This window comes from Marmota flaviventris, chromosome 8, assembly GCF_047511675.1.
Source record: "Marmota flaviventris isolate mMarFla1 chromosome 8, mMarFla1.hap1, whole genome shotgun sequence".
Classification (NCBI taxonomy): domain Eukaryota; kingdom Metazoa; phylum Chordata; class Mammalia; order Rodentia; family Sciuridae; genus Marmota; species Marmota flaviventris.
Window position 1 is genome coordinate 40,773,774 of NC_092505.1, and position 19,498 is coordinate 40,793,271.

Here is a 19,498-nt window from a genome sequence, read left to right on the forward strand (position 1 = left end):
GCCCCAGAGCCTCCCCCAGCTTATGAACCTCCATAGGAGTTCTTCCAAGTACTTTAGGGACCTGGTAAATACAATTGGGAGCTTGTGTGACATAGTCTGTTTTTGCACACCAGATCACTGGAGCTGGAATTGAATATAAAGGTAAAGCTCACTTTTTTTTCAATTTTTTTTTAAGAGAGAGAATTTTTTAATATTTTTTAGTTTTTTGGCGCACACAACATCTTTGTATGTGGTGCTGAGGATCGAACCCAGGCCGCACACATGCCAGGTGAGCATCCTACCGCTTGAGCCACATCCCCAGCCCTGCTCACTTTTTTATAGCTCACTTTTTATTATTATGATGAGCTGCCAAGATCCCGAGAAGGGATCTTGGCAGCTCATCATAGCATCTACTACATAGCATCTACTACTTTGTTTATTGCTAAACAAACAGGCCAACAATAGAAGCTGGGTAGCCAAACAAATCCCTTAACATCTACTCAGGTTTTTGTTGTTTGGTACTGGGTGCTTTACCACCGAGCTTCGTCCCTTGCCCTTTTTATTTTGAGACAGGGTCTCATCACTAAGTTGCTGAGGTTGGCCTCAAGCTTGGAATCCTCCTGTCTCAGCCTCCCAACTTGTTGGTATTTCAGGTATGTGCTACCCACCTGCTGTTGTAAGGATTTGCCACCAAGCACAATACACAGGCATTTAGAAAGTGGCTCATGTCGAACTCACACCAGCCGTCTACAATCATGTTCTGGGGAAATCCACATTCTCTGCCCAAATCCACTCTCACTGGGCTTCTGTCTCCCAAAAAATACTGTCTGAATCCCATGAGAACTCAAGGGGAACTCAGGCAGCAGGATACGCCCTATTCCCAGCAGGAATAATCTTAAACCTGGAACCTAAACTGGGAACGCCCTAAACCCGATTATCCTAAACCGGGAACACCCTAATCCGCCCTGGTCCTTGAGCAAGGTCACCTACATTCAATGTCACTGCAACATGGGGTACGCTGGCAAGGAAATTGTCATACCTACTTGGCTAATGGCTCCCAGCACATGTCTGACCAGTCTGATTTGAAGGACTATTTTATGGGAAAAGATGTAAACTTTTCTGTAAGTTTCTCCTCTAGAGCTAGGCCAGTGGGCTGACAGGAAGACAAACTGTAGTCGTTGAGGCTGCCTCATGATTGTACCCGCACTCAAGAGGGCTGTGTGGCCCCATCAGAAAATGGCTTTCTAGGGTAGGAGACAGTGCTGGATGGCCTCCAGCTTGGCTTCCACATTACCAAATCCATGAAGGAGACATGAAGAGCCTGTATGTATGCAGTGCCAGCCTTCAGGAAGGTGGCATGAATGAATTACAGTGTTGAGAAAAACTAGTTTTTGAAAATGAGAGGAGAGTTGTCTTGAGGGATGGAAAAATGGCAGTGTCAGCCAGCTCCATTGCAGAAAACAGTGGACAAAGAGGAATCCGACGGAAGGAAGATGCCCTGGATCACTCCAGACTGGATCATGGCAGCCACCCCCTTCCCTGGTGATGCCAGCCAGTTGGGAAGCAGTCTTTCCACAACTGCTGACCCTGGAGCTGCTCTGCCAACATCATACCCTTAGTCAATCAGGAGCTGGTCAGGGTAAAAGGCCTCAGTCTACAGGATCTTCTTTGAAATTCTGGCCTCCCTACCTCTGCTGGCCAGACCATACTCACCAATACCTCTCTGACAACCTGGCTTATCCCTGATGGGTGGCTATGGGGCCTTCAGTCCAGTCTATGAGGTATTCAGATGCCAGTTAGAGACTTATTTTCTTCTGTGTGGTGTTACTGTCTTGAGATTTGTTGGACAGACCCATCATTAAGCTAAGTTTAGCATCACAGCCTGGCTGTGCATCAGGCTGGAGCGTGGAGACTGGATGTCAGAGACTGTAAGAAGTCTTAGCAGGGTGGCCCCAGGCTGTGGAATGCTTTCACAGCCTGAGTGAAGGGTTTCTAGAAGTCCCTGAACCTGGAGTGATGAACTGCCCTCAATTCCACCCTCCTCCAACTAAGCTTCCATTGCTTTTTTTTTGCTTCCCCCATTATGAGCTGCAGGCTGTTATTAAGATACAGTTTCTGCTTTGCCTTGACATCCTAGAGGGCCAGACTGTGGCTTACTCATTCTTCACATCTTTTGTGCCTGTTGCAGACTGGGTTTCCTGGGAGTATATTGAAGATATCTGCATGCAGTGTATAGGGATGGAAGGGAGGGCCTGGAAATAGAATCAAGCAGAGAGAGAGAACTTGAGCAGCAATCCAGGCCCAAGGAGAACCTGGGTCAGCCCCACATTCTGGAACTGGGATAGCCCTGCAGAGTTGTCCTGAGTTGGGGCAGTGGGCCAAATCTCCCTTCAGCTAAGGCTGTCAGCCTTTGGATGTTGGCTGCTACCAGGAGGCATGACCTTGGGAGAGGTTTTCCTCAGCTGAGGCAATACCTGCAAGGGACTGACGGCTGAAGACTTTCTGCTGTTAGTACTTTCAGCAGTGAGGGCAACAGTATTTCATTCCCGAGAAGGGGTCTTGGCAGCTCATCATAGCATCTACTACAGTGCCTAGAGCATAATAGGTGCTTAGTAAAAATATTTTATTTGACAAATTAATACTTGAGGAAAATTTGAGGTAGATGATGACACTGAAGGAGAAAGTACAGACAAGGCACCCATTACCAGAATTCAGTGTTAATGGTGGTGGGGGTCACGACAAAGGAGGTGAGATGAGATGCAGCATGTTTGGGTAAACTTTTTTAACTTTACCCAAACTATAGAGGGTAGTTTCTCTAGCCAAAATCTTTACAATGAAATGAGATGGAAGCATTGGAACACTAAGTCAAAAAGGTTTTTTTTGTTTTTTTGGTACTGGGGTCTGAACCCCAGGAGCATTTTAGCATTGAGCTATACCCTTTTTAGTTTATAATTTTGAGGCAGGGTCTTGCTAAGTTTTTTAGGGCCTTGCTATCTTGCTGAGGCTGGCTTTGAACTTTTTGGGGGGTGGGGTAACAGGGGTTGAACTCCAGGGCACTTAACCACTGAGCCATATCCCCAGCCCTATTTTGTATTTTATTTAGAGACAGTGTCTCGCTGTGTTGCTTAGCACCTCACCATTGCTGAGGCTGGCTTTGAACTCATGATCCTCCTGCCTCAGCCTCCTAAGCCACTGGGATTACAGGTGTGTGCCACTGAGCCCGGTCTGGCTTTGAACTTTTGATCCTCCTGCCTCAATCTCCCAGCTGCTGGGATGACAGGCATGTGCTACTATGCCTGACTAAAGGGATCTTTCAAAAAAAATTTTTTTTAACCTTCCCCTTGTTTTCTTTTGAGGACATGCTAAGGAACTTTCAGATAATAACAGTGAAATGTTTCAAGGCTCTTGGGCAGTAGGCACGATTGAAGTGCTTTCCCTGTATTAACTCAATCCTTACAACCTTATGAACTGGCACAATTACTAATCCCATTTTATAAATGAAGGAGTTGACATGGTGGCAGGACTGAGATTCAAGAGCACAGCTCTTAACTTCCACACTGGGCTACGATGTTGCTCTTGGTGTGACATGATGTGCTGAATTTCGCTTATTAATGTCACCTCTTAAGCCTCGTCATTAATTATCTGGGTAGGGGGCTTGGTCAAGCTTTCCTCGGGAGAGCAAGTTAGTGAGGGGGATTCCTTGGCAGAATGGCTTACACATAGGAGGTGCTTAGAGAAAAAATGATCCAGAGTTTGTGGTGTAGTGGAAAAGTCATGACATGGGATTGGCTCAGCTCTACCACTGATGGTCTTGAGTAAGTCAACATCTCCTGAATAAATCATCCATATTCATAAAGTGAGCCTCACTAGGATATCTTGCCTGCTGCTTTGGGTAGTAGTTTGTTTTTGCAGTACTAGGAATAAAACCCAGAGACACTTTACCCCTGAGCTACATCCTCAGTCCTTTTTCACTTCAAGACTATCTGATCAAGTTGTAGATGGTGGCCTTGAATTTGGGATCCTCCTGCCTCAGTCCCACAGTTGCTAGGATTACAGGGCGCCACACTCAACTTCTTTGGTTATTTGGAAGGTTTGAATGAGACAAAGTCCTATATAAAGTGAATAAGAATTTATGAAAGCTGTGAAATCCCAAGGATCTAAGAGGTGTCATGGAGTGGCAGAGCAGCAACTTAGGGCCTCCTAGTGATAAACAAACTCACATTTATGCCCATAAACACTCCAAACCATCCTTAAGATGACCTCAGGAAGGCCACCCCACAGCCCTTCATATTTGCTGAGCCTGGCACCAGAAAGCCTACTAGCACCTCCTGAGTTGCATGGGGTGAGGCAAAAATCCTGCAATTTATGCTCATTCTAGTATGTATAGATGGTGCCCTGTTGATAAGTCTAGGCTTCTGTTTTCTTTATGCTGAATCAGTGGGTAATTTGGAAGTGATTTCCACTGTACATTAAGAGACCTTTGAAGCCCTAAATTAGAATAAGTATTTGTCAACTCACACTATGGCTTTTATGAGGCTGAAACAGGAGGATTGCAAGTTTGAGACCAGCTTGGGAAACTTAGTGAGACCCTGTCTCAAAAACTAAAAAGGAGCCAGGCATGGTGGTGCACACCTGTAATCTTAGCAACTTGGGAGGCTGAGGCAGGAGGATTGCAAGTTCAAAGCTAGCCTCAGAAACTTAGTGAAACCCTGTCTCAGAATAAAAAATAAAAAAAGGGGGGCTGGGATCGTGGCTCAGCAGTAGAGTGCTCACCTAGCACGGGCAGGACCCGGGTTCGATCCTCAGCACCACATAAAAATAAAGGCATTGTGTTGTGTCCATCTACACCTAAAAAATAAATTAAAAATAATAATAAAGGGTTGGGAATGTCGCTTGGTGGATAGTACCTCTGGGTTCAAGCCCCAGTACTAGGGAAAAAATTATTTCTTACATTGGAGAGTTGTGATGACTGCAAGATAATATAAACCAAATTCTATGGACTGGGGATATAGCTCAGTTGGTAGAGTGCTTGCCTTGCATGCACTAAGGCCCTTGGTTCAATCCCCATCACCACAAAATAAATAAATAAATAAATAAACTAAATTCTCATTATGGTTTCTAGTGTTCAACAAGTGTTAGCTATTATGATGAGTGTTAGTATTACTGTGATCCTCACTGCTGTATTGATTTTTAGTGAGATAATATTTATAATATGTAATTGAGAATCTCTATATTTAGTCATACTGTCTCATTCAAAATGAACAGGCATCCACACCTCCTCCTGTGTGTCACTGAGCCCAGAAGGGACCCCTTAAATTCTTTTTCACTGCAAAGACATTCTCTTCTGATTGTTCTACACACACACTCACACACTTCTCTGATTCTTTCTGGATGTCCTACACTCCAATGTATTCCATCACTCAGGACTTTGTTTCATGTTGGTGACTGTCATCAGTGTAGGAGTCCAAGTTTCTCTTGACAGCTAGGGACCCTTGGGCATAGTCCTTCTGAACCTTTTCCTCACCCAAGATCTCTTACTCTCCCTACCTGTGAGTCTTGCAGTCAGAACGTAGGCGTGGCATATCCAGAACTTGGAAGTAGATTTATGTTAGAGTGAAACTAGTATGAATCAGCAAAAAATGGCTGAGATGTAGAAGTGATTCAAAAGATTGTGAATTTTGGTTTGGTGGTGGTGATTGTGTGTGGGTGTGTGTGAGAGAGAGAGAGAGAGAGAGAGTCAGAGGACTGAGGAAATGTTTAAGACCACCCACAGTCATGGTAGAACACAGTGTTTGGAAGAATCCATGAACTATGATTGGAAGCAAGATTGCTGAACCCTGCAGTGGAGATGGGGGGCGCGAGAGCAAGCATCGCTCACTGGGTTCCCAGCTCTGGGAAGATGCAGGCTCTATCTGGAGATTTGTCCCTGTTGAATGTCTTGCCCTTCAAAGCACTGGATGCCTTAAGCTTTCAGAGCTTGGCACCATAGTCTCCTGAGCTCCATCGACTCCCATACTCCATTCGACTTTCATCTTCCTTCTTCCACTTGTGATGGGCCTCCTTGTGTCAGTTTTCTCACCAAAAGAGGATGTGCTGACCAGCAAAGATGGATTTTTCAGGCCACCTGACAGCTGCATTTAAAAAAAATATTTTTAGTTGTAGTTGAACACAATACCTTTATTTTATTTATTTTTATGTGGTGCTGAGGATCAGATCCAGGGCCTCACATGTGCTAGGCAAACACTCTACCACTGAGCCACAACCCCAGCCCCCTCGCAGCTGCATTTCTAATGATAAATTAATTAACACATCTGGTTTATAGATCAGTCTCTTCTAAGTTTCACCTGTGTGAGACAGAGCCCCTTAGCATGATCCACTAATAATTTGCTGAGTACTATATACCTGTCATGGTTCTTAGCATTTTATATGAACTACTCAATAATGTTTGTTTGTTTTGTACCAGGAATTGAACCCAGGAAAGCTTAACCACTGAGCCACACCCATGGCCCTTTTTTGTATTATTATTTAGAGACAGGGGTCTCACTGAGTTGTGTAGGGCCTTGCTAAATTGCTGAGGCTGGCTTTGAACTCAAGATCCTCCTTCCTCCGTCTCCCAAGCCACTGGAATTACAGGTGTGCACCACCACGCCCAGTGAATTATTCAGTTTTTACAAAAAATCAATGAGATATGTGTTATCACAAGTTTATAAATGAGAAAATGGAGACCCAGTCAAGTTAAATACTGGCCTAGGTTCACCTATCTAGTGAGATTCTGAACTGGGGCTAGAACTGAGTCACATGGAGCCCAAAGCCCAAGCTCACTCACTTCAGCACAGTGAGACACTTTGACTATGTGGACACACGTTGCAAACCTAAGGGGATGAGCATCTGTTCTCTGCCTGGTGACTTCGGCAGACACTGGGCCCCTGGAGACCACATCTGAGCTGCCTGCCTGGAGAATACCAACACTTTTCAAAAGATTTTATTAAATAAACCCAATTTGTTAAATGGTTATTTTTCCCCATGATTTCTTATGGTCCTAATCCACAAAGTTTCTGATCAACCCTGCCTAATCATATTTGTTAACCCACCTTATTCTATTACAAACCCCAAGGGGGAAAAAGCTCTTTCATATAGTTTGGATGCTCTTCAGTGGTATCTCGAGGCATATCTTCCTGCCTCCTCAGCTCCCAGACGGGTGTGTCATTGCGCCCGGAGATTTAAGACTGGGTGCTTCTACTTGACACAGGCCGCTTCTCTGAATGCTGGCTGCTTCCTCCGGAACTATCTGAGCAGAGGCATGCTAGGACTCTACACCTTACTGGTATGCTCATGATCTGAAATGGGAAGGGTTGGTCCAGGATGTTTGGGCGACTAAGAAAGAGCATTCCATCTGATCTAACATTTCCATGCTTGAGACTTTACCTTCTACTCTATAAAATGAATATGACACTCCTCTGTCCTCTGCCTTATTTGTTTGATATTATGATATAGTGCTGTCTAGAGAGGAAGCATGGAGAGATGCCCTCTCAAATGAGTGTTTCACTGAATAATTTCCGCACGCCCGGCCATAGCCCCCGACATCCTATTTGCTGTTCCTTCCTTGTGCCACATGTGCCAACCCCTGTGCCTGGGCCTGAGAACAGCATTTGCTCAGACACTGTTATTGTCCACAGGGGTCTGTGCCATCACCAGAGGGAGAGACAGAAACAAGCTGAGGGGCAAATGTACAGGAGCACAGTGGAGTGCCAGGTACAGCCCAGTCACTACCACGCACCCCAATGTCTCAGTCCGGCTGCAGCAAAATAACCAGGGCGGGTGATGAGCAACTAGTGTACATCGATTCAGCAGGAGTGGGAGCCGTTTATTGTAGGACAGGAGGGGTATATATACATTACACACAGCTTATCTTAATTAACATAAACTAGATACAGCAGTCAACCAATAAGGAATCTCCACACTTAATGGCTTGCTGGCGTTACTTCACAAACCACTCCCTCTGGCAAAATGCCAGGCGCCATCTTGACTTGTTTATAGACCCTAACACCCCAATCCTGCTCTTCTAGCCCGGCTGACTGAAGCTCTTGCACTTTCAGTGCTCCTCAATGCTTCTCTGCCCTGCCAGCTCCACATATGCTAGAAAAACTCAGAAAATTTTCCCCATATCCCCCAACTGAGGATGACATCCTTCTGTGCTCCTGGTACGATGGGCACATTCCTTATCATAGCTCCTGGCATGTTGTTCTGGAGTCAGCTTTTTTTCTGACTTGTGCCCCACAATAGACCTTGCATCCTGAGAGCAGGAACCATGTGACTTATTATATGACTGCCTTCGCACTGCTTAGTGTGTACCTGCCGTATATGGTCTGTACAATAAGTACCTGCTAGTATAATGTTTTATATTGAGTTTCCTAATCACAAACTGACATTACTACATTCCTTTAATAAATTTCACTTGGTCATGGTGAACTTAAAAAAAAAACAAACTGATAAATGAGGGCTGGGGTTGTGGCTCAGCTGTAGAGCGCCCACCTAGCATGTGCGAGGCTCTGGGTTCGATCCTCAGCACCACATAAAAATAAAATAAAGGGATAGTAGAGGGAACTGGGACCAAAGACAGAGCAGGCCCAGCGGCCTGCTGAGGGGCAGAGCCGCCCCCCACCCCCCTCGCCTGCCAGGTAGGGGAAGGGTGACCACCGACAGAAAAGGCCCAGTGGCCCAGGGCGGGACAGAGCTTCCAATCACTCCTGCAAGGTAGGCGGGCCTGCGACCCACCGGCAGAAGAGGAGCAGTCGCCTGCTGAGAGGCTGAGCCGCCCCCTCCCCCTGCGCCGGCATAGTAGAGAGAACTGGGACCAAACACAGAGCAGGCCCAGCAGCCTGCTGAGGGGCAGAGCCGCCCCCCACCCCCCTCGCCTGCCAGGTAGGGGAAGGGTGACCACCGACAGAAAAGGCCCAGTGGCCCAGGGCGGGACAGAGCTTCCAATCACTCCTGCAAGGTAGGCGGGCCTGCGACCCACTGGCAGAAGAGGAGCAGCCGCCTGCTGAGAGGCTGAGCCGCCCCCTCCCCCTGCGCTGGCATAGTAGACGGAACTGGGACCAATCACAGAGCAGGCCCAGCGGCCTGCTGAGGGGCAGAGCCGCCCCCCACCCCCCTCGCCTGCCAGGTAGGGGAAGGGTGACCACCGACAGAAAAGGCCCAGTGGCCCGCGGCGGGACAGAGCTTCCAATCACTCCTGCAAGGTAGGCGGGCCTGCGACCCACTGGCAGAAGAGGAGCAGCCGCCTGCTGAGAGGCTGAGCCGCCCCCTCCCCCTGCGCCGGCATAGTAGAGGGAACTGGGACCAAACACAGAGCGGGCCCAGCGGCCTGCTGAGGGGCAGAGCCGCCCCCCACCCCCCTCGCCTGCCAGGTAGGGGAAGGGTGACCACAGACAGAAAAGGCCCAGTGGCCCGCGGCGGGACAGAGCTTCCAATCACTCCTGCAAGGTAGGCGGGCCTGCGACCCACCGGCAGAAGAGGAGCAGCCGCCTGCTGAGAGGCTGAGCCGCCCCCTCCCCCTGCGCCGGCATAGTAGAGGGAACTGGGACCAAAGACAGAGCAGGCCCAGCGGCCTGCTGAGGGGCAGAGCCGCCCCCCACCCCCCTCGCCTGCCAGGTAGGGGAAGGGTGACCACCGACAGAAAAGGCCCAGTGGCCCGCGGCGGGACAGAGCTTCCAATCACTCCTGCAAGGTAGGCGGGCCTGCGACCCACCGGCAGAAGAGGAGCAGCGGCCTGCTGAGAGGCAGAGCCGCCCCCTCCCCCCCGCGCCTGCAAGGTAATCGGAACTGAGACCACCATCAGAACAGGTCAGACCTGCAACCGAGAGACAGAACAGGCCCAGTGGCCTGAGGAAGGGTAGAGCCGCCCCCCCCCACGCCTGCAAAGTAGGCGGACCTGCGACCCACTGGCAGTACAGCCCCAGAGGCCTGCAGAGGGGCAGTGCCGCTGCCTGCGCCTGCAAAGTAGGCAGAACGGCGACCACCGACAGAACAAGCCTAGCGGCCCGCAGAGGGACAGAGCCGCCGCCCGCGCCTGCAAGGACGGCGGACCTGCTACCGACTGGCAGAGCAGGCCCAGCGGCCTGCCGGCGTGGTAGGCACATTGCCCCAATTGGCGGAGGGGCAGAGCCGCCGCCCGTGCCTGCGAGGGAGACTTTGCAACTATACAAGACCAATATAAATATATAGGGGGAAAATTCAATAGCACAACAGTTCCACCAAGAAGAAAGGAACGCGAACAGTATGAAGAGACAAGGAAAGAAAGGACCACAAGCATTGCAGGTCAACTCAACTTTAGAAGAGGTAATAGCTGCAGCTGATGGAATGTCAGATAAAGAATTCAGGATATACATGCTTCAGATGATCTGGAGTCTCAAGGAAGACATCAGACAGCAAAATCAGACAATGAAAGATCACTTCAACAATGAATTACATAAACAAATCCAAGAAGCAAAAGATCAACTATACAGGGAAATAGAGGTTATAAAAAACAAACAAACAGAAATCCTAGAAATGCAGGAAGCAATAAGCCAACTTAAAAACTCAATTGAGAATACTACCAGCAGAGTAGAACACTTAGAAGACAGAACATCAGACAATGAAGATAAAGTATTTCAACTTGAAAAAAACATAGACAGCTCAGCAAGACTGTTAAGAAACCATGAGCAGAACATCCAAGAAATATGGGATAACATCAAGAGACCAAATTTAAGAGTCATTGGGATACAGGAAGGAACAGAGTTTCAAACCAAAGGAATGAGCAATCTATTCAATGAAATAATTCAAGAAAACTTCCCAGACTTGAAGAATGAGACAGAACCCCAAATCCTAGAAGCCTACAGGACGCCGAATGTGCAAAATCATAAGAGACCCACACCTAGACACATTATAATGAAGATGCCCAACATACAGAACAAGGAGAGAATTTTAAAAGCTACAAGAGAAAGGAAGCAGATCACATTTAGGGGTAAGCCAATCAGGATAACAGCTGATCTTTCAACACAGACTCTGAAAGCTAGAAGATCCTGGAATAACATATTTCAAACACTGAAAGAAAATGGGTTCCAACCAAGAATTGTGTTTCCAGCGAAATTAAGCTTCAGGATGGAAGATGAAATTAAAACCTTCCACGATAAACAAAAGTTAAAAGAATTTGCAGCTAGAAAACCATCTCTTCAAAACATCCTTGGCAAAACATTACAGGAAGAGGAAATGGAAAATAACAATGAAAACCAACAGTGGGAGGTAGGACACTAAAGGGGGGAAAATAATCAAAGTGGAAAACAAACCATGTTTAGTAACATAAATAAACAAATATGGCTGGAAGAACAACCCATATCTCAATAATAACCCTAAATGTTAATGGCTTAAACTCACCAATCAAGAGACACAGGCTAGTAGAATGGATCACAAAACAAGACCCAACAATATGCTGCCTACAGGAGACGCATTTGATAGGAAAAGACATACATAGGCTGAAGGTGAAAGGTTGGGAAAAATCATATCACTCATATGGACTTCGGAAACAAGCAGGAGTATCCATACTCATATCAAATAAAATAGATTTTAAGCCAAAGTTAATCAAAAGGGATAAAGAGGGACACTACATACTGCTCAAGGGAACCATACACCAACAAGACATAACAATCATAAATATATATGCCCCAAACAATGGTGCAGCTATGTTCATCAAACAAACTCTTCTCAAGTTCAAGAGTCTAATAGACCACCATACAATAATCATGGGAGACTTCAACACACCTCTCTCGCCACTGGACAGATCTTCCAAACAAAAGTTGAATAAGGAAACTATAGAACTCAATAACACAATTAATAACCTAGACTTAATTGACATATATAGAATATACCACCCAACATCAAGCAGTTACACTTTTTTCTCAGCAGCACATGGATCCTTCTCAAAAATAGATCATATATTATGTCACAGGGAAACTCTTAGACAATATAAAGGAGTAGAGATAATACCATGCATCCTATCTGATCATAATGGAATGGAACTGAAAATCAACGATAAAAGAAGGAAGGAAAAAGAATACATCACTTGGAGAATGAACAATAGGTTACTGAATGATCAATGGGTTATAGAAGACATCAAGGAGGAAATTAAAAAATTCTTAGAGATTAATGAAAACACAGACACAACATATCGGAATCTATGGGACACATTGAAAGCAGTTCTAAGAGGAAAATTCATTGCTTGGAGTTCATTCCTTAAAAAAAGAAAAAACCAACAAATAAATGATCTCATACTTCATCTCAAAATCCTAGAAAAAGAAGAGCAAAACAACAGCAAAAGAAGTAGAAGGCAAGAAATAATTAAAATCAGAGCTGAAATCAATGAAATCGAAACAAAAGAAACAATTGAAAAAATTGACAAAACTAAAAGTTGGTTCTTTGAAAAAATAAACAAAATCGACAGACCCTTAGCCATGCTAGCGAAGAGAAGAAGAGAGAGAACTCAAATCACTAACATACGGGATGAAAGAGGCAATATCACAACAGACACTTCAGAAATACAGAAGATAATCAAAAATTATTTTGAATCCTTATACTCCAATAAATTAGAAGATAGTGAAGGCATAGATAAATTTCTTAAGTCATATGATCTGCCCAGATTGAGTCAGGAGGATATAGACAACCTAAACAGACCAATATCAATTGAGGAAATAGAAGAAACCATCAAAAGACTACCAACTAAGAAAAGCCCAGGACCGGATGGGTATACAGCAGAGTTTTACAAAACCTTTAAAGAGGAACTAATACCAATACTTTTCAAGCTACTTCGGGAAATAGAAAAAGAGGGAGAACTTCCAAATTCATTCTACGAGGCCAACATCACCCTGATACCTAAACCAGACAAAGACACTTCAAAGAAAGAAAACTACAGACCAATATCTCTAATGAACCTAGATGCAAAAATCCTCAATAAAATTCTGGCCACTCGGATACAAAGGCACATCAAAAAAATTGTGCACCATGATCAAGTAGGATTCATCCCTGGGATGCAAGGCTGGTTCAATATAAGGAAATCAATAAATGTTATTCACCACATCAATAGACTTAAAAATAAGAACCATATGATCATCTCGATAGATGCGGAAAAAGCATTCGACAAAGTACAGCATCCCTTTATGTTCAAAACTCTAGAAAAACTAGGGATAACAGGAACATACCTCAATATTGTAAAAGCAATCTATGCTAAGCCTCAGGCTAGCATCATTCTGAATGGAGAAAAATTGAAGGCATTCCCTCTAAAATCTGGAACAAGACAGGGATGCCCTCTCTCACCACTTCTGTTCAACATAGTTCTCGAAACACTGGCCAGAGCAATTAGACAGACGAAAGAAATTAAAGGCATCAAAATAGGAAAAGAAGAACTTAAATTATCACTATTTGCAGATGACATGATTCTATACCTAGCAGACCCAAAAGGGTCTACAAAGAAACTATTAGAGCTAATAAATGAATTCAGCAAAGTGGCAGGATATAAAATCAACACGCATAAATCAAAGGCATTCCTGTATATCAGCGACAAATCCTCTGAAATGGAAATGAGGACAACCACTCCATTCACAATATCTTCAAAAAAAATAAAATACTTAGGAATCAACCTAACAAAAGAGGTGAAAGACTTATACAATGAAAACTACAGAACCCTAAAGAGAGAAATAGAAGAAGATCTTAGAAGATGGAAAAATATACCCTGTTCATGGATAGGCAGAACTAACATCATCAAAATGGCGATATTACCAAAAGTTCTCTATAGGTTTAATGCAATGCCAATCAAAATCCCAACGGCATTTCTTGTAGAAATAGAGAAAGCAATCATGAAATTCATATGGAAAAATAAAAGACCCAGAATAGCAAAAACAATGCTAAGCAGGAAGTGTGAATCAGGCGGTATAGCGATACCAGACTTCAAACTATATTACAGAGCAATAGTAACAAAAACAGCATGGTACTGGTACCAAAACAGGCGGGTGGACCAATGGTACAGAATAGAGGACACAGAAACCAATCCACAAAACTACAACTATCTTATATTTGATAAAGGGTCTAAAAGCATGCAATGGAGGAAGGATAGCATCTTCAACAAATGGTGCTGGGAAAACTGGAAATCCATATGCAACAAAATGAAACTGAATCCCTTTCTCTCGCCATGCACAAAAGTTAATTCAAAATGGATCAAGGAGCTTGATATCAAATCAGAGACGCGCCGTCTGATAGAAGAAAAAGTTGGCTACGATCTACAGTCGGTGGGGTCGGGCTCCAAATTCCTCAATAGGACACCCATAGCACAAAAGTTAATAACTAGAATCAACAAATGGGACTTACTCAAACTAAAAAGTTTTTTCTCAGCAAAAGATACAATAAGAGAGGTAAATAGAGAGCCTACAACCTGGGAACAAATCTTTACTCCTCACACTTCAGATAGAGCCCTAATATCCAGAGTATACAAAGAGCTCAAAAAATTAGACAATAAGAGAACAAACAACCCAATCAACAAATGGGCCAAGGACCTGAACAGACACTTCTCAGAGGAGGACATACAGTCAATCAACAAGTACATGAAAAAATGCTCACCATCTCTAGCAGTCAGAGAAATGCAAATCAAAACCACCCTAAGATACCATCTCACTCCAGTTAGATTGGCAGCCATTATGAAGTCAAACAACAACAAGTGCTGGCGAGGATGTGGGGAAAAGGGTACACTTGTACATTGCTGGTGGGACTGCAAATTGGTGCAGCCAATTTGGAAAGCAGTATGGAGATTTCTTGGAAAGCTGGGAATGGAGCCACCATTTGACCCAGCTATTCCCCTTCTCGGTCTATTCCCTAAAGACCTAAAAAGAGCATACTACAGGGACACTGCTACATCGATGTTCATAGCAGCACAATTCACAATAGCTAGACTGTGGAACCAACCTAGATGCCCTTCAATGGATGAATGGATAAAAAAAATGTGGCATTTATACACAATGGAGTATTACTCTGCATTAAAAAATGACAAAATCATAGAATTTACAGGGAAATGGATGGCATTAGAGCAGATTATGCTAAGTGAAGCTAGCCAATCCCTAAAAAACAAATGTCAAATGTCTTCTTTGATATAAGGAGAGTAGCTAAGAACAGAGTAGGGTCGAAGAGCATGAGAAGAAGATTAACATTAAACAGGGATGAGAGGTGGGAGGGAAAGGGAGAGAGAAGGGAAAATGCATGGAAATGGAAGGAGACCCTCAGAGGTATACAAAAGTACATACAAGAGGAAGTGAGGGGAAGGGGAAAAATAATACAAGGGGGACAAACGAATGTCAGTAAAGGGGGCAGAGAGAGAAGAGGGGAGGGGAGGGGAGGGGAGGGGAGGGGAGGGGAGGGGAGGGGAGGGGAGGGGGGATAGTAGAGGATAGGAAAGACAGCAGAATACAACAGACACTAGTATGGCAATATGTAAATCAATGGATGTGTAACTGATGTGATTCTGCAATCTGTATATGGGGTAAAAATGGGAGCTCATAACCCACTTGAATCAAATTGTGAAATATGATATATCAAGAACTATGTAATGTTTTGAACAGCCAACAATAAAAAAAAAAAATAAAATAAAATAAAATAAAATAAAGGTATTGGGTACAACTAAAAAGTATTTTTTAAAAAGACTGACTGCTAAATGAATGGGAGGAAAAGAGTGAAAATTATTCCTCCATCCAGCACCATAGTGCTGAAAATTACAGTATTAAAAAGGCATTTGGGAGGGTGGAAAGTAACAAAGTATGTTATATGAATGTATGAAATGCCACCATGAAACCCATTATTATGTTTAATTCATACACACTAATATGAAAGAAAAAAACTTTCTCATTATGCATGACCACCCTCTCTTTGAGGAATATTAAACAGTAACACTTATAAAAGGAAGAACTAGTAAGGGACCACCCACACAAAGAAGGATGGTGATGAGACAGAGCATGTATTCTGGAAATCTAGAACCAAATTCAATTCCACACACCCCCCCAAGGCTTGCTTAATCACTGAGTTTTCAATGAGTAATCCGGGAATTCATTTACACCAAGGAGCTCTAAGGATTAAGTGGCGCAATGTATGTAAAGCACTAGTGAGGAGCTTTGCATACAGTAGGTGCAAAATAAAGGGTGCTTGCTTTCTTATTATCAGAACCTAAATTTGTATTGATTTTTACTGGAATATCTTTTGTGAAAGACTTTCAGGAGAAGAAAAAGAAAAAAGAAAGTCTTACAGAATCCGAGGGGAGGTATCAAGGCTGCAACCACTCCATAAAAAATCCTCTGTAGCTGGGCATGGTGGTGGCACCTGTAGTCCCAGCTACCCAGGAGGCTGAAGTAGGAAGATCATTTGATCCCAGGAGTCCAGGGCCAGCCTGGGTGACATATTGAGACCCTATCTATTTAAAATAAATATGATTTTTAAAGCCTCTAAATTATCTGCACTCAACATTCTCATGCACATGAAAATATCAATAAGTTTTATGCAGCAAAATGCATTAAGTACCATAGAAAAAGCAAAATTACTCAAAGGACAGGTGAGCTTTCAAGGCAAACAGTATCAGGAAAGTAAGCTGACATTAGGGCAATTCCTGATAAAGCAATAGGGGAGCAGCAATGGAGTCACCCTCTCCCCTTTTTGGTACTTGGGGGTGCTCTGCCACTGAACTACATTCCAGACCTTTTTTTATTTTGAGATAGGGTCTTGCTAAGTTGCTCAGGTGACCTTGAACTTGTGATCCTCCTGCCTCACCCTCCTGAGTCGGTGAGATTTCAGGAGTGCACCTCCATGCCTAGTCCCCATCCTCCATTTTTTTTTAATGGAACCTCTTTCCTTCTGAAATAATCCCCGCCTTCTCTAGGCTCCCATGGCACTTTGCCTCCACCTCCCTTGGAAAACTAGTCACGTTCTGCCTTGAATGGAGCTTCCTCTACACATGAGTTGTAAGCCACGGTACCTGGCAGGGTTATTCTTAAATCTCCATAGGTACCCTTCTCTAGCCTTAAGGTTTGTATCTCAGCAAGTTCGCAGGAGTCTTTTGCACAATTAGTTTGGTGATGTGTGTGGTTCCTTCTGTCAGTACAGCTGGTGCAGCTCCTTTCGAAGAAAGACCTCAACCACTGCTGGTGTTGGCCTCCTCTTTCTCCCCCCACACTCCCTCCTCTGCCACCATCACTGTCTGTCTCTCTGTCTTGACTTCTCTGGTTGCTGGTGAAAGTATTAATTGTGTATTCCTACTGCTACTATCCAATTTCAGGTAAGGCTTTCTGTTGAGATTTTTTTGTTGTTTTTGTTTTGTTTTGTTTACCTGTGCTGTGGATTAAACCCAGGGCTGTCTCATGCATGCTGGGCAGGCACTCTTAGATTTTTAAAAATTTAGGTGTGGTGATACATGAAGGAGGCCCTGGGTTCAATAGCGTGACTCTGGTTCCATCATGTGTGGTAGGGTGGGGTGGGGGGATTTAAGTAAGTATATAGCTGTCTCCCAGCTCTGTACATTGAGAGAACTGTAGAGAAGTGGTAACCACGGGCTGGGGATGTGGCTCAAGCAGTAGCACGCTCGCCTGGCATTTGTGCGCCCCAGGTTGGATCCTCAGCACCACATACAAACAAAGATGTTGTGTCTGCCGAAAACTAAAAAATAAAATAAAATAAAATTCTCTCTCTTTAAAAAAAAAAGAGAGAAGTGGCACCCAGTCTCCTGCCAATCATAATGAACAGACCCAGTGCCCAAACCTGTGTTTCTAAATACTATTCTCATGAACTAGGGGTATGGCATTTGTCTAGCAGGAAATAAAGCCCTGGGTTTAATCTCCAGAAACACACACACACACACACACACACACACACACACACAGAGCCAGGCATGGTGGCACATGACTGTAATCCCAGTGACTAGGAAGCCTGAGGTAGAAGGATTGCAAGTTCAAGGCCAGCCTCGGCCATTTAGCAAGAACCTAAGCGGCTTAGTGTGACTGTCTCAAAATAAAAAGGGTTGGGGAGATGGGGGTGACTATAATCCCAGCAACTTGGGAGGCTGAGGCAGGAAGATCTCAAATTCAAAGCCAACCTCAGCAAACTTAGTGAGACCCTGTCTCAAAATTAAAACCAAAAATAAAAAGGTCTAGGCCTGTAGCTCAGTGGTGAAAGGCCCTCTGGGTTCAATCCCCAGTACCAATAAACAAATAAACACACACCATTCTCCAAAAGGATTGATTCTAGGTCTGAGGGAGAGAAATTGCAAGATGAGACTAGAAATTGTATACTATAAAACAGAAATACTGCAAGAATGATGGAGACGCATAGAATGAATACAAAAATCAGCTTGTAGTGCTCTCAGTGTACAAATGAGGGATCATTTAAGCATCTGCATGGGGAAAGGTTGGAATAGATGACAGTCCCTGAATAAAATAAAAAATCATGAGTCCATACTGATGTTTATCAATACATAAATATGTTGAAAGTTTGCTAAGAAATAAGACACTTACATATTTTCAAAGTATTTCCACCCAAACATTTACTTATTTATTTATTTAATCTTTATTTTATTTATTTATTTTTATTTGGTGCTGAGGATCAAACCCAGGGCCTCCCACGTGCTAGGCGAGCACTCTACTGCTGAGCCACAATCCCAGCCCCCCAAACATTTATTAATTATAGTTACTTTAGAGTAGAAAGGCTTGGCAGACACTATCTTAATCAAGTAATCAGAATGAACAACATCAGTAAAGGGACAAATCAATGTCTTGCGCCACCTGATAGGATACCATCAAAATACAGCATCGCTTCCACAATATTCCTGTCAAAGATACATAACTGGAATCTAATCGTGAGGAAGCATCAGACAGGCTCCAGTTAAGGATTATTCTACAAATGCTCTGCACCCTTTCAAAATATCAAGGTCACAAAAGTTAAGAAATGTTCCAGACTGAAAAAGAGACTAAAGAGATAACAAAAGGCACTGTGTAATCTACACTGCATATATTTAAAAGACATTATTGAGACACTAGGCAAGTTGGAGCAGGGTTTGAGGATCAAACCATAGAGATGAATCATTATTAATGTCCTGATTTGGGTGGTTCTGCTGTGGTTATGCATGAGAATGTCTTGTTTGTAGGTAATACGTACTGGGATATTCAAGAGTGATAGTTTTGGGCATGGTGGCTCATGCCTATAATCCCAGTGACTTGAGGAGTTAAGGCAGGAGGATGGAAACTTCAAGGTCAACCTCAGCAATTTAGCAAGGCCCTAAGCAATTTAGTGAGATTCTGTCTCAAAATAAAAGACAAAAAGGGCTGGGGATGTGGTTCAGTGGTTAAGTGTCCCTGGGTTCAATCTCCAGTATCTCCCTCCACCCCACAAAAGGAGTAATGGAGCATCAAATTGGCTACTTTCTTATAAATAGTTCATGGCAGGCTGGGGTTATGGCTCAGAGGTAGAA

The 19,498-nt window shown here is 44.1% G+C and overlaps 1 pseudogene; it reads left to right on the forward strand.

The window, feature by feature from the left end:
• Positions 1–316: 316 nt before the first annotated feature.
• LOC114105137 (large ribosomal subunit protein eL39-like) overlaps positions 317–19,498 on the forward strand; it is a 30,654-nt pseudogene continuing 11,472 nt past the window's right edge.